The sequence below is a fragment of the Plectropomus leopardus genome, chromosome 24, assembly GCF_008729295.1.
Source record: "Plectropomus leopardus isolate mb chromosome 24, YSFRI_Pleo_2.0, whole genome shotgun sequence".
In the NCBI taxonomy this organism is placed as follows: Eukaryota; Metazoa; Chordata; class Actinopteri; order Perciformes; family Serranidae; genus Plectropomus; species Plectropomus leopardus.
This window is the reverse complement of record NC_056486.1, coordinates 5924557-5940177: the sequence shown is the minus strand read 5'-3', so window position 1 is coordinate 5940177 and position 15621 is coordinate 5924557. Positions and strand designations below refer to the sequence as shown.

At 39.8% G+C, this 15621-nt stretch overlaps 1 pseudogene; it reads right to left on the bottom strand.

Annotated features, from left to right (window-relative positions):
• Positions 1-10031, bottom strand: part of LOC121962721 — a 78641-nt pseudogene extending 68610 nt beyond the window's left edge.
• Positions 10032-15621: the final 5590 nt, after the last annotated feature.

Here is a 15621-nt window from a genome sequence, read left to right as displayed (position 1 = left end):
AAAAAGTTACAGAAAAATTACCAGGAAATTATATAAAAGTGGGAGGGAAATGTCCAGTAAATGCATATATATATATATATATACATATTGGTCATTTTTTCCCCCCTTTTTTTAAATTTTTAAAAAGGTTCTATGTTTCTCTGACATGTGTTTCACCTCCACTGCACCATCATATCTTTAATTTATCACTGAGGACATTTTTCACACATCTACACATGTTGATCTTTTTTTGTCACTGTCCTTTCTTTTTCTCCGGATTATGGTTTGTGTGGTCCCCCTCTTTATCTGGACACCCAGATCGTCCCCAGGAACTGATAAGGGGTACTTGGCAAGTGACCACAACCACAGAGGGGCCCCAGAGAATCATGGGAAACAGTTCATGATGATCCTGGCTGTGACCAAAAGTCCATTCAAACATGCTATTCAGCACAAGAGTTCTAGCTCCTGAGATTTTTTTAGTTTCTCTGAAACCTTCGTATGAAACCATTAGTTCATGACTTGCATGTTATTTTTGGTGAGATATTACAGTATGCAAACACTAGACACTATGCCGGGCTAACTATCCCACGAATCAATGCAGTCGTGATAATAACGTTCATGACAGCGAAGAGCAACCCAGACAATAAGTAATAAATACTTATTGTCTTCGGTCATGAGTCTTCTGCCTGATGTGCAATTTGGGACACACTATATGAAGCACTGTGGTTGTGGTACCATTACAGATGGATGACAGCGTAGTTATTGGTCCAACATGGTTTGGGCTTTTTGTGAGTCATACTAGTGGTGTCAGTCAGTCAATCCACCTATTGGATCCACAATAAAATATCTCATTAACTATTTGTATGGCTTCCAATTAAATTTTATACTCACAAAAACATTATACCTGCTTAACATTAGCTTGTTAGCAAGCTGTTGTTACCATTTAGATAATTCAAGCGTTATCTAGGGAAGACGATGCATGTGACATAATGCCACATAATGAGTTTTCACAACGTGAAGTAACAAAACAACAAATACTTGAGAGGTTCATTATGCCTGCAGATCCCGGTAGAGCTGAGGTTGGCACAGGCGACCATGGTTTTGCGTCTCAGACTGACAGAGACTTTGAGGAGGTGACGTGGTCATGACAGCTCAGGGGGTCAGAAAATATACTTACTATTGTTTATGTACACAAAAGTATGTTACAAACCAATAACCACAATACTGCAAACATGCTAACCTCAGGGAATGGTGAGCATTCACCGCCACTGCTACGTTTATGTATTTTCTTTTTTTCAAAAGAGCGTGCATGTTTATACTGTGCTACAAATGCCAGCTGCATGACCAGTTACTGAGTGTCTATTCTGCACCGAGTGTTGCACGTTTGCTATTGTTTCCTAGTCGACAAGAGTTGAAAAATGCTCAGCTTTTGTTAAAACACTGCAGCCGCTTATAACTGTCACTTTTTACCAAGACATCCAGAGCACTGAACCCACAAAAACTGGTGAGTCCGTCCCCTCTCCGATGTGCTTTAGCATTTATTTGGACCAGAACTACTACTTTACTATACCTTGTGCCAACATTTTTACTTCTTTGGATGTTTTGTATCATAGCAACCCAACAATAAAGCATCAGCCGGAAAAAGCAATGCATCCCTTATTGCACCTCATTTAGTTCTGCATTTAACAGCTTTTTTAATGTGCTTAAAAACTGTGTAATCTTTGTTATTTATAAAAGCATATATCAATAACAAAGACTTGCTTACAAAGCACTAAAATCAGGATACATTAAGTAAATTGCAAAAACAATAAAAATGGCTGTAACACTACATATCACACTGTTAAGTCACCCTTTATTAACCGCAGGAAAACGTCTTCACCTCAGGGGCCCTATGTGGTGCACAGCAGTGTCAGACTCAGAGTTTAGACATGTCTGTTTAAATGCTAATGTACAGCAAAATGAACCTTCAAAGAGTCAATGAATCACAAACAGAAGACAATTATTAATTGACAAAACATGCTTTAAATGATTTTGCTGCAAGTTTGTCACTTATGTACCTGCTCAAAACCAAAGTTCAACAGAGCGGTAACCACAGAAACATAATATGATGTTCAGCTTCTAACTTGCTATGATAAGCTCTCAAGTAGATGAAAACATTTGAAAATTATAACCGTTTTCTTGATTCATAGACAAATTAGTTCGCAAATATTTTTGGCAAGCAGGTGGCGCTAATTAATGAACATGTTTCGTTTTGAATCTGTGCTGCAGCGTGTTCAAGCTTTTATTGAATATCCGCCATATTTAGCCAAACTGCTATCGACAAGTGCAATCCACCCTGAGCGTGACATTTACAGAAACCGCCCTGTTCAACCAAACATGGTCAATATGTTAGCTCATTGCTAAGCACAAGTGTAAAACAAATGTCGCCGGCTAATGTGCTAAAGCTCTGGGTACACAGAGTAATCACTCCTGTGCAAACACTCCAGCATGTTTGCTGATATGCCCGCAAAAAAAGACTGATGCGAAGGGCCCTGCCAGCCTGACCCCCTTTTGTTCTGGGAAACATAAACCCCAGACAAAGCATTTTACGTTTCACTTTTCTAGGAAGAGATTTATGGTAAATGATATTTAATCTAAAAATCCCACTGCTGCTGTAATAAAGAAAATGAGTAAGTCCTGGATCAAAAAAACGTGCGTGCTAGTAAGCTCATTTACAGATTACAAAAGTGGCACACAAGCAGGCAGGCACACACGCACGCTCCCGGAGCTGCTGCATGAACTGTGAACATGCAGACACACACACACACACACACACACACACACACACACACACACTCAAGGCTTTACTTAGAGGGCTGGTACATGACTGGAAATAAGTGCAAGCTCCGAAAAAAAAGAGTTGGCAGCTTTGGATCGCACTGAAAATACAAGAGCACAACAAAGCCGTGGATCTGAAAGTCTCATTGTTCACCCCGAGAACAAAGCCAATGTTGTTTAATTACACTCAATATAAAACATATTCAATTAAAAAGTGTCAGTGGCGGACAACCCCCACGCAACCTGAAGCCACAAGATCAATTTCTTTGCATCCATTTCTAAAAAGAACAATTGATGTGTCTCTAAAACAACAGATTTCTTTCCCTGCACACTCTCACTTCTGTAAATATCACTGCCATAAACATTTCAGTGGGAAAAAAAGGAGCCCGACAAGCGCCACAAGGCCATACTGTTGCACATTTTTCACATTTCATATCTTTAAATGTCTCTCGGCTGCCTGTTTCTGTCTCTCTCTGTACACCGACATCCAACAAGTGTGTCTCTGAGCTGTCATTCAAACAAGAGAAGCAACACCTCAAATTGACGCCCACACTTGGCAGCACTCTGAGGACCGAGATCGTCTCCTCTGAAGGCTTTTCAGAGGCAAACAAGACAGTGAGAAACAGCGGCTGCTGCTATGAATCGTCTCTCCTGGACTCAAACAAGATCACAGCTATTTTTGTTTTGGTGAGGGGTGAGTTAACGCGGGTGACAAGCAGATTCTGGGTAGTTTGGCCCTCTAGTGGGAAGCAGATGAGAGGTAGAGGAGAGCAGCGTGGGAAATTAAAAATGGCTAAATCTTATTATATTTTGACAGGAGCTGGTTAGTTTATCTGCTCCATCAGCTGCTGCAGCCCCTGGCCAGGAAAGAGTGAAGTTTCCTGCCTTGGCTGTGAGCAGATCTGGGCATTGATTCAATACCTCTGTTTGTCTTCTTCCAACAGAGTCATATTGTGATAAAATAATGATACAGGTATCATCTCCAAAACATTTTAGAAATTAAAAGCAATTATTGATCTATAAAAAGACTGCATGAGTCTGCATGACTGGTTTAATTTGATTTTTTGGGGCTTTTTTTGCCAATTTTACACGAGTTTAGTTTGCTTGTCGAGGAAGGCTGTTTTAATGAAAGATGCTATTGAGATGCATTATGGGAAATGTAGGATCCATTGTTTTTGAAGCTTGATCCACACTCGGGGTCAACAGATTATCTGCCTGGACGATTATTGGGGCCAATATTTGGCATTTTGACGATTATCTGTATCGGAGTTTTATTTTAATGATTGCCAATAAAATAAATTCATCAAAAAGTGCAAAAAAAAGTGTCAGCATGGGAGGAACTTTTACTTTGTTAAAGTAGGGATTTGCCATAAAATTATCTCCTAAACAATCAGAGAAAGATGCACATTTTTGTTCTCTGACTTGATTATAAAAACTCAAATAGTGCAGTTAAAACATGCTCAGAAACAGATTACCAAATATTATTTGAATGCGTCTTGAATAAATTTATTTCCAGGTGATAAACACACCTCTGACCATTAACATATCACTTTGCTTTTGTCAGTCATTTCTTCGGCTTAGCACGGTTTCAATTTGTCAGCTGTGTTTGGCGAAGAGATGAGTGAACATGTAAAGGAATTAAAATGGGCTGTCTAGTGTTAACTGTTGAGCCACACTAATCCCAGGTTGATCTAACAATGTAATGCAATTGGCTCTGCTTGGGGACTGGGAAAGTGAGATGACACTGCAGCGAGACGTCTGTGGACAAAGTGTCTCCTCTCAGCATACACGTGTGCGGCAGAGTACTAAATATCCGCTGTGCCGCCCGCGGTGTGTTCAGATGTGTCAGTGATGGAGATGTTGGAGGGCTGAGGGCGCCGGCTGAGGCTGCAGCTCGTTCGTATCCCTCGGGGCCCGGTGGTTACCTCAGCTGTGGTATTTATAGTGCACACACTCCCAGGTGTACAAAGTAAACACAGTCGACTCTGTCAGGTACCACACCAACCAGGCCAGGGAGCTAACCTTTTCATCTGCCAGCTGCTTACCGAATAATTTATCAGCTAGCCAAAACCCGAGCTTCTAAACTGAGCTTGATTGGGTGTCAAAGAGGAAAGTAGGCTCTCTTAATGAGCCTGCGCTCTGGACTTTTTCCTCTCGCCCTCTGGAGCTCATTCATATTGAATCAAGCCAATTAACAGTCATAAGACCAGATTAAAATGTTTTATTGCGTTTTAGCGAGCCGCGATCTGTCTGTGCTCAAAATCAAAATGTGCATATATATATATATATATTAACATGGCAGCTGCAGAGAGATATCCCTTAATGCGACTGTATCGAGGAGCTAAATCCTCATTACTCCACACGTAACAGCTAGTGCATCGGCAGAGAGGATGCTGCAAGATGTCATCTACTGTCTGCCGCTCTGCCACTTTTTAAACAAGTGTTAACAATGTTTTTTTCCAGCTTAATATTGCATATTTTGTCAGTATTGCACAGTGGTATTTATGCACTTCTTGTGTCAACACATTACAAGTATTTAAAGTTTTTTTTAGACTGTAAACTGTCCTGAAATGCAAAAAGTATTTACTAAAACTCAGACTGATAAAATCTAGGGAGCATTAGTGAATCCTTAACCTCTGGCTCAGGCTTCTTATGCCCAAGTGTTTCTCTGAAACTATGAGATGTAAATGAATAATCTTGGTCTTAAATTACAGGCAGATTCGGAGATTTTCTGCAACAGTTTGGATGCTACCGGGTCAGATTAAAGGAAAAAAATAAGACAAAATAAATGAGAGATTTTATCCCCTTCATACAAAACTTCATAAAAAAAAGTTAATTCAGATGATTCTGACTATCCAAATATTATCCAAAATGAATTTCCCAGAACATAAAAAAACAGCTAAAAACTCAACTGCAGATTTTGATATTTGTTTGTTTGATAAGAGGCCAATATCAGCAAAATCTTACTATGCAATCTGTGGTCACATAAAACTTGAAATTACCCCAAAATAAACTCTTTAGTCACATTGCAATATTGTATCATTCATTTGTTATTAGCACAAAGAAGTGTGTAAAATATCTTTATTTCCACCTACAAAAAACAGATTCATGCTGATGGACAAGGAAACAAGAAGTACAAAGGTGATGCCAGAGATCTTACCTTGGTGGCTGTGTGAGGTCATGGCTGACAGGTCGGTCAGGTGGGTGTCCACTCAGTGCGGCAGGTGAGCGCCCGGCTTGGTGTGTGTCTTGCAGAACAGATGTGTGTTTGTGCAAGTGCAGATGTGATTTACAGGGTGGCAGTCTGTTATCCTGCCAAAACTGTGAAGTGTGTCAGGTTTCTGAATGCTTGTGTTCAAGCTGATCCAAAACTCGGTCCGTCAAGAATCCCTCAAGGCTGGAAATGGGAAGCAAACCTCCAGCAGCAGCAGCCAATCCCCATGAGGCTTTAGATTTGGCTACTCCAATCAGAGTGGCAGCTCGCTGTCTAGATGCAACCTATACGGGGGAAAAAAGGAGCATGAGGAACAACGATTTTAAATGTGTAAAAAAGAGAGCACTGATATTGGTATGAGTTGAGGTGCTTCCCTGTTAACATCTCACACACAGAGCTCATTTTTCAGTTATTTATAGTATTGATCTTTCCCTGACACTACTTTGGAGATGACAACGGTTCTTGTCGGACTCGCATGGAGCTGATATGGCCTGCACATTCACAAATGTTAAAATAACTGTGAAAAAATACAGTTTTATGTCCATCAAAGCCATTATATAATCTAGGCCTGCAACTAAGGATTATGACTGAAAAAAAGCAACCAAAGACTTGTCTTCTGACATTAGTAAAAGTACATGAAATTCACTATGTTTGTAAAAAAGTATCATTTAAAATTTATAGATGCCTATGAGGCTTATATTTCCTGTTTTCTGGCCAATTATGGAACTCAGCCCCTTGAAATACACTCTGAACTTTTAAAAGTAAAATACTGTTGCAAAGAAGATCCAAGACCACCGCTGAAAACTCAATACGACCTCAAATTCGACGTCGTGCTTACACTGCAAGAACCTGTAAACCAATCGGGCAATAAATTGCCTGTCCCAGACATAGTTTCTTTTTGACTAGATCAAGAAAAATATGGAAAAGGTACGACTTTGACTGTTGAAACAGGCGGAACAGTTCTGTTAGAGTCATGAACATGTCAATTTTAGCAGACACATTTAATTATTTTATTTTTGGGGGATAAATTATGTCCTTGCCTTTTCTGGATATAAATGATTGTATTTGTCTTTGTTTTCAGAGATTATCCTGAATTCCTTAATGACTACACACATACTGTGTCTGTGTCTCCTAAGTTGTGACTATGCACATACGTTTGTACCTCCTATGTTATGATACATGTGTGTTTGTAACTCCTAGGGGTGGGAATCACCAGAGGCCCCACGTTACATTATTATTACAATACTTTAGTCGTGATGGATGCAATTTTAAACATTTAGTGATATGCTGAGTATTGTGATAATATATATTGCGATAAATTGAGCTTTATTACCTTTTTTCAACTCTAAATCATCTAACCACAGGAAAAAAATGCCAGTGTCTGTTTTATCTGTTAAGAAGTTTCTCACAACTTATATGGAGCGCCCGTTAGCTCACCTGGTAGAGCGGGCGCCCCCTGTACAGAGGCTATGTCCTCGCCGTAGCAGCCACGGGCTCGATTCCAACCTAGAGCCCTTTGCTGCATGTCATCCCCTCTCTCTCCCCCTTTCATGCTTGTGCTGTCCTATAAATAATTAAGACTATAATAAAAACTTTGATTTGAAAAAAGAAAAAAAAATTAAGTTTCTTACTTCAGTAATTTTTAATGCAGCAAAATATATCATGTGGACTGAAAAAGCAATCGGTCTAATAGGCTACCAAAAGTTTAATTTGCATTTGCAATATGAATAAGTTTTATAATAATAAAAACAATACTTAGGGTCTTTGCATCAATACAAGATTTTGCAGAAAAATACTGTGATACTAGAATCTAGTATTTCCTATGATGATGAAACATACACACTGTGTTTGTCTCCTATGATACATTTATGTTTGTCTCCTGTGCTGTGATACATGTGTTTGTATCACCGCACAGGAGACAAACATTATGATACATTATTGTTTGTATCTCCTATGTTATGACTAATGCTTCTAGAATGTGCTGTTAGAATCGTGAACATGCAAATTTTAGCAGAAACATTTGATTATTTTTATTGTTTTGGAGAGAAATTATGTCCTTTTGCCTTTCTGAAAATAAATGATTGTTCTTTTCTTTGTTTTCGGAAAGTAGCCTGAATTCCTCAAGCCTGGAGCAGGAGTGTCAGACGTAATCACGGCTCGAGCCCAAAGCATCAAGTCGACTCTACCACCACAAATAGAAAGGGGTAAAACTGCCCGAGGGCGAGGTGGGTGAGGGGGGCGAGGGGGGCGAGGGGGGCGGTGGTGGCGTGGGGTTAGCGTGCATGTTCACGCCCTTGTGTGTGTGTTGTTTGCAGAGGTCCTCTGAAGCAGCATGGAGGCATGTGTGTGTGTGCATTTAGAGGGGGTGGGTCTCAAGACAAGAGGGCCAGACAGTGCAGCCGCAGGACAAATTGCCCCCAAAAAAGTCGGTCACTGCACAGTGCACGCACACTTGCGCTTTGTGATGTAAAAGCAAAGGCGAGGAGGGGTGGGGCGGGGGTGAACGTGTGTGTCATGGGGAGTAGCTGACACTCCAGGGGGGCTTCATGCAACGCCACTCTCCCAGGGCATCTCATCTGTCTCGGGAGGGGTATTCGTGTGTGTGTGTGTGTGTGTGTGTGTGTGTGTGTCCTAGGCCATTGTCCCTAAAAAGAGCTTGCTTGATGCAGGGTGACAGATCTGGGGAGACAAGCCCTGAAGCCCAAAGTGGAGGAATAATAAAAACACAGATCTGGAAAAAATGGGTTAAAAAAACAGTTATGGGGGAAATTAGCTGTAATTCTCAAAAATCTAAGCACATAATGCATTAATTATGACTGTCACAAAAAGGTGGGTACACTCAGCTGTCCTAATGCACTCCAGTCCCAACTCCAAAACACATCTAACGACAAAAATGCATCACCTCTGTCTAATGTTTCCTGCTACAAACCATTTAGTCTGCATAACAGCACTTTAAACAAGCCGTAATATGCTGCTTTGATGTTGCTTTAACAGCTCCAACAACCCGTACGCCCCCATTCACAAAAAAAAGATTGACGCATGCAGAGAATTACCACCGCCCATCCCGAACCATTCACACACACTCAAAAACTCAAACACACACTTACGCAGGCCTGTACCTTCATTTTACGCATTTTTTCTCGCCAATAACACGGATACAAGGCGACAGAGGCGTGTTTGCACTACGTATATTGCATTAAAGCCTAAGGCTCGGCCGTGCACTAAAAATAGCTCAGCAACAATCGGCATAATAAACATCGCCTGTCTATTCCCCCCCTCCGCTGCCTTCACACTTCCCGCCCGCTACAGTGCAACAAACCGTGTGGAAATGTTTCGATTAATGCTTTTAGGATGAGAAATGGCTCCTACCAGAAGTCGAAAAGACTCGGGCTCGAGAGGGACGCGAAAAAATGACCGGGGATCCGCCGCCGAAGCGGATCAGAGTGGAAACTTCAGCCGGACATTGTTTTGATGAATCCTGTCTGTGCATCGCATCCCTGCCTGAATATCAACATCAAAGCAGCGCAGCTCGGCTACACATTCATCCCGCGAGGACGCAAACACACCAGCAGCTCACCTATACGGGCCACGAGGAAGCCAAACGTCCCAACATGTGTCCCGCGGGGCTTTTATTTCTCTCCCATGTTAGACTCCGGGGTTTTTCTCCGCGCAAGGAAGAGGGGAGACGAGAAAATTCATCTCCTGACAGATTCCGCCATACTGGATTTTTGTAACAGCCCCAGCGTCACATGGAGCGCCCCTGCATTTACCAGGGGCGGGCTCAGCCTGATGAAAATGTGATTATCTACGAGTATACAGCCTGTATGTGGTGGATGAAAGCGTGTGTTATGGCCATGAATAAGGAAAATGTCTCTGGGCGTGTCCTATATGATATGAACTATCACTGGGATATTCCAATAGCTCTAATGTTTTTTTTTGTTTTCAATAACTTTAATAACTGCTTTTCATCTCCTGTAACGGCTCTATTATATACATATATTAGTTTGTATATATGTGGTACACAATAAACAATCCTATCCTGCTCTGTGGCATTTTATGACCAGAGAACCATTATTACCTAACTTTTTAGTTTGGCTTTGAATTTAACTTTATGTATTTGTTAATTCATTCATTCATTTATATATTTGAGTCTCTTTTACTGGTTGGTCTATCATTCTTTTTAATTGTTTTTATGTATTTTTTTCCCTTTTTTATTTATTATTGTTATTATTATTATTATTATCAGTCTTTATATCTATACGTTTTTATCTTTCTATCGTTAGGTTTTATGCTGCCTCAGGTGACTACTTACTTATGATGGCGTTTCCCCAGTTCCTGGTTTAATGAGTACTCTTAGTCTTGCTTTTTGGCATTTTGGCATTTTACCTCTAAAATAAAGTATCTAAACACTCCTACTTTATTCATTTTGGGATTTATTGTGTAACAATAGCAAGTTTATTGTCTCTTAATACTGACTTTTAGTCTTTTTTTTATCCATAATAATATACAATAGACTTACACTAATAATTAGTGTGTCTGTGCTACTCAGAGTTTAGTTTACAGTAACCTAATAATACCTTTGTGACCATTATGGCTTTAATATGCTTTGTCATAATGATAACAGGCTATCACACAGTTGCGTACCTCAGTGGTGTGTTTTTAATTACCTTATTCTAGTTTTGACCTTAGTTATAAACCTTTGGTTTATATACAGTGGTGTCATTGTTGTATTGCTTAAATGTTCCTGTGGTAGTCCAAGATATTCAAGTTGATCTGAGTACAACTTTTGTAATAATTTTATCATGAATACATATATGTTTTTATATCCTATGTTATGGTTTTGCGTATAATGTATGTTTATTTCTCCAATGACTATACATATATGTTTTTGTCTCCAGTTATAATACATGTATGTTTGTATATCCTGTATTTTAAACATGCATATGTTTGTCTCCTAATTTATGTGTCTCCTATGTTATTACTATAAATTTACTATATGTGTCTTCTAGTCCTTTTTTATGACTAATGTTCTGAGAATATGCTCATTTGAATGAAGTGTAGTTCTGTTGTGATTTTTCTGTACTATGACTGCAAAACTGTTTGCTATAATTGTTTACTAAGGAACAAACAGGCCATTTTAAAGGAAACTGAGAGAAGTTACAGAGAGCGTTTCATGCCCATCAACTCCACATTTCACATTTTGTTATTATAGCGTTTGTGTTGTAATGGCCAATGATAGAAAGCATTTTGCTGCCTGAGATCTACTGCAACATTACCAACCCTCCCTCCATTATTCAACACTTTCCATAACCAGTAGTGGCAAAATGAAACAAACGTTTTTATCCAATTCTTGCTCATTGCAACATTAAACGCCTTCCCCGCTGCCTTCTCTAATCCAATATGCTTTTATTTCCATTACTTTATATTTGATTTTGCATCTCAGCAGCCGCCCACAGGCAAACTGCAACACCACTGCCTGGTTTAGCTGACTTGATTACTGTAATATGCTAACCAGTTTCTATATAGGTTACGTCTGCAGGCGGAGAGAGGGTGTTACTCACCAAGCGCAGGTAGACTACACAGCTCTGATCTGCTCTCATACCTTTAGGCTCCTCTGGCTCACTCACATTCTCAAAGAAATTTTGGATTTGATTCTGGACCTGAATGGGCCAGGGCAACCCACCTAAGAGAGGAAGTGGTTGAAACATGATTTAACTTCATCACTGCCAAGATTTGTAGCTAGAGTGAAACATTGCTTTCATATTTTCAAACCCTCATCTAGGTCAAAGGTCAGGTGCTTTAGTGTCACTGTAATATCCTTAGGCTTTTTACAGTATATAGTGTATATTATTTGTTAGTATATTTTTAACTTTAACTTTGTTCAATTGTGTTTTTTTGACCAGGATTATTTAATACTATTAATGATATAAAAAGCAATATAGTTGTTACAATAACGTATTTAACTGTTAATATTTCAGTCTGATTGGACAAGTTTACATTTGTACTTTAACCACCTGGAGTGGAAAAAGCTCAACATTTCAACTCATTTCTAGGATTTTAGGACATTTCTCAGATTTTAGAACATTTCTCGGATTTTATGACATTTCTCAGATTTAAGGTCATTTCTAGGATTTTAGGACATTTGTAGGATTTTGGGACATTTCTCGAATTTTTGGAGTTTCTTAGATTTTAGGACATTTCAAAGAGCTAACATTAGCTACTCCACAGTCTCTCCACGTAGCAACCCCTCAGAAAGGTAGAACTATCGCTTTTATCACACTATTTATCATGATTATAATAACATCATTAAAACATTAATATTCACATAGTTCATTATCATTTCTCCTGCAAGAAGGCAAACACCATCTTTTCCCTTATACTCCTCTACAGGGAGATCAGAGGTCAGGGTCCTCTGGCAGTTTCCCATCTTGCTCAAGGGAACGTCAGCAGAGCAGGTGCACTCTTACATACTTGAGCCCTGACCTTCCCCCCGTCACTTCACCACTTTTATTACTGTCAAAAGACCCTTTTCTTCAGTTATTATTATTTTTAGCTCTGTCCCAGCTTTGTGCTTGCATTTATTAATCGAGGTCGCTCCTCTTTTGGAGTACAGGGGAGGCCCGTTGGGACAGCCGTATCCATAGCAACAGAGGATTATAATTTCTGTGGATGAGCATCGGTTACGTAAGGCAGTCGGTCTTGGAGGCATCTCTGATGTTGCTGTGCTTGAGTAAGCTCTTTAGGGCTAAACCCTGTACGGCTGCAGACCATCTCCCTCTGAACTGTACGTGCTGTTTATGAAAACAAACATAAGATACATATCATAGAGGCCACGGGCTCCATTTGTAATCCTTCTGTTTATGTGCTGGACACCATATTCACTTTCAATCAGGGGCGGATTATGAGACAACGGGGCCCGACGCACAGATATACAAAAGGCCCCATCACCTCTCCTACACAGGCACAAGACACACAGACTTTATGGTTGTTTTGCATCAGTTGGTGGTGTTATGCATCTGTCTGTGGGTTTATGTCTCTCTGAGTTCATTTTGTGTATTTTTTGTCGTTTTGTGTCTCTAAATTGTCATTTTCTGTCTCCTTGTGGTTGTTCGTGTCTATTTGAGATAGTTTTGTGTCTCTGTAGTGATTTTTTGTCCCTTTGAGGTTTGTTTGTTTCTTCTTGTAGTGATATATGTCTCTTTGAGGGCATTTGGTGCTTTTTGTACTGATTTTGTGTCTGTGGCAATTTTGTGTCTCTTTGAGGTCATTCTGTGTCTTTTTGTGGTGATTTTCTGTGTGTTATTGTGATTTTGTGTCTTTGTCATAATTGCATGCCTTTTTAAGGTTATTTTGTGTCTCTTTGTATTGAATTTATGTCTCTTAGAGGTCATTTTCTCTTTTCTTTCTCTGACAATTATGAGTCTGCTTGTACTTGTGTCTCCTGAGGTCACTTTGAAGTTAGTTTGTGTCTTTTTGTCGTCATTTTTTTGTCTGTTTGTATTATTTTTTTGTCTGTTTGTGGTCTTTTTTCAGTCTCTTCGTGGTCAGTACAGGTTCACTTGAGTAACATTTTGCAGGTAAAATCAAAAAATCAAATCAAAATCAATCAGTGATGAGTACTTGCACTAACTGTAATGTCAGTTCATCAGGTAGAGAGATATTTGTCAGGACCAAAGGGGTGGACGGCACTGGCATATCTAAAAAAAGAAAAAATTAATACTGAAAACAATAATAAAAAGCTTTGAAGTGTGTTTTCATGTAAAAGCTTAATGTTAACTCTAACACAAGCTTACACAACCCTCTCATCCTATTCTCAGAAACAATCTCCATCATTGTGACACAAAGGCATTAAGTTTATACTTTTCTGTCAGTCTTGGACCTCCGTATTGTTTGTCTATTAGCTTTTGCTGACGCAGACATGCATAAAAAACACTCAAATGTGTGTATACGTGCGTGTGTGAGTGAATGTGTCCAGAGCAGTGATGTCAAAGCAGGGATTAGATTGGCTTATATTGCCCAGAGCAGCACATTTGCAATTCAGTGAACATCACACTCGGGTTGCCAAATCGCTGATTATGTTAGTTTAACTATTTTGCATCCAGGGGAGTCACCTCCTTCCATTTCATGTTTATGTCCCGTTTAGGTAGCTGTAAGTCTTTTTATTTGAAGCATGATGCCTTTAAAAGCATCTGAACCAAAGAACCTTACATGACTCCGGCCAAAAACACAGATCCTGAGTGATGATGTTCCAAAAATACTTTGTGTTTTTGGCCACTGGCTTAAAAAAGGAGCAGCAATCAGGCTAGAAAGTCAACAGGCGAGCGTGTACGGCCTGCACAAACTACCGCTCTGCTACCACAGCAGACACATCACACACAGGCTGTGGACCAGACCACTTGCAGTGCACACACAACTGGCTGTTAGTGGTTAGAAAAGGGAAGCCGTCATCTCACCCAACGCGCTCCCACATGAGTCAGACGCAGCATGCAGACAAAGCAGGCAGACCTCAGTGTCATAAAGAAGCTTTGCTTTGCCAGCAAGAAAGCAAACGTCTCACAGTGCTTCTGACAGCATGTGACGGGCTGTGCAACAACAGCCTCCGACATTAATCGATACTATTATGTGAATTAAGCCATTTTCTTGTGTTGTATTTGAAAACGAGACATAAAATCTTTCCAGGATACCATGAAACTGGAGCGTTTAAGAGAGAAAAGAGAGCAAAACGAGCCATAAAGGGTTCTTGTTAAAAAGAAGCAGAGTCAAGGCTACTTACAGTCGAGCCAGTTAGTCTAAAACTTTCCATCAAAGCCTCGCGGAGCTGCATGGAGTAATTACCTCTCACACAGCAACAGCTCCCAGGCCTTATTACTGATACTGTTTGTGTGTGTGTGCATGTGTGTAAAGGTGCACACGCACACACAAAGTAGATGAATATGGCTCCACGTCCTGGTCAGACAGAGTGTGTGTTTCCATGTGTGTGTGTGCCTGTATAGCAACAGCACCCCAGAGTGTCCTGCTTTGCAGACATAAACCAGCTTGCTGGAGTGATAAACCGAGAAATGTTTTTATGACGGGTCGCTCTTTGCCTCTGCTGTCCTGATGACGGCAGAGAGAAGCCCACCCAATGTGCTGTTCCAGAGTGTCTGGGTAAAATTAGGCTAAAGACAAAACCAAAGTGGAAAGCTCTCAGAGCAAAAAAAAAAAAAAAAAACTCCACTATCAGCGCTGAACAGTCCTTCAGTTTGCTGTTAAACTTGAAAGCATAATCACCTTTGAATTAGTGGTTAAAAGATTTCCAGACTTGCCAATCACATATTTATTATTCAAATCAGTTCCCTGTTTTAGGATTATAAATTTGACTGTAATTTGGTTGATGTTCAGTAATGGAAGAATAGCTGCTATTTTTACAAAAGTACCAAAACGACAATGGAAACATCAAATAAATAAATAATTTTTTAAAAAAATCAAATAAAAGTACTGCATTTAAAATCCCACTTTGCAGTGCATATCAAATTCAGGTCCCTAGGCCCTCACAATATATTATTTTATTTTATTTTATTTTATATCGTCCTATTTATTGTTGAATTGAATTCCATTTTTATTTATCTGTT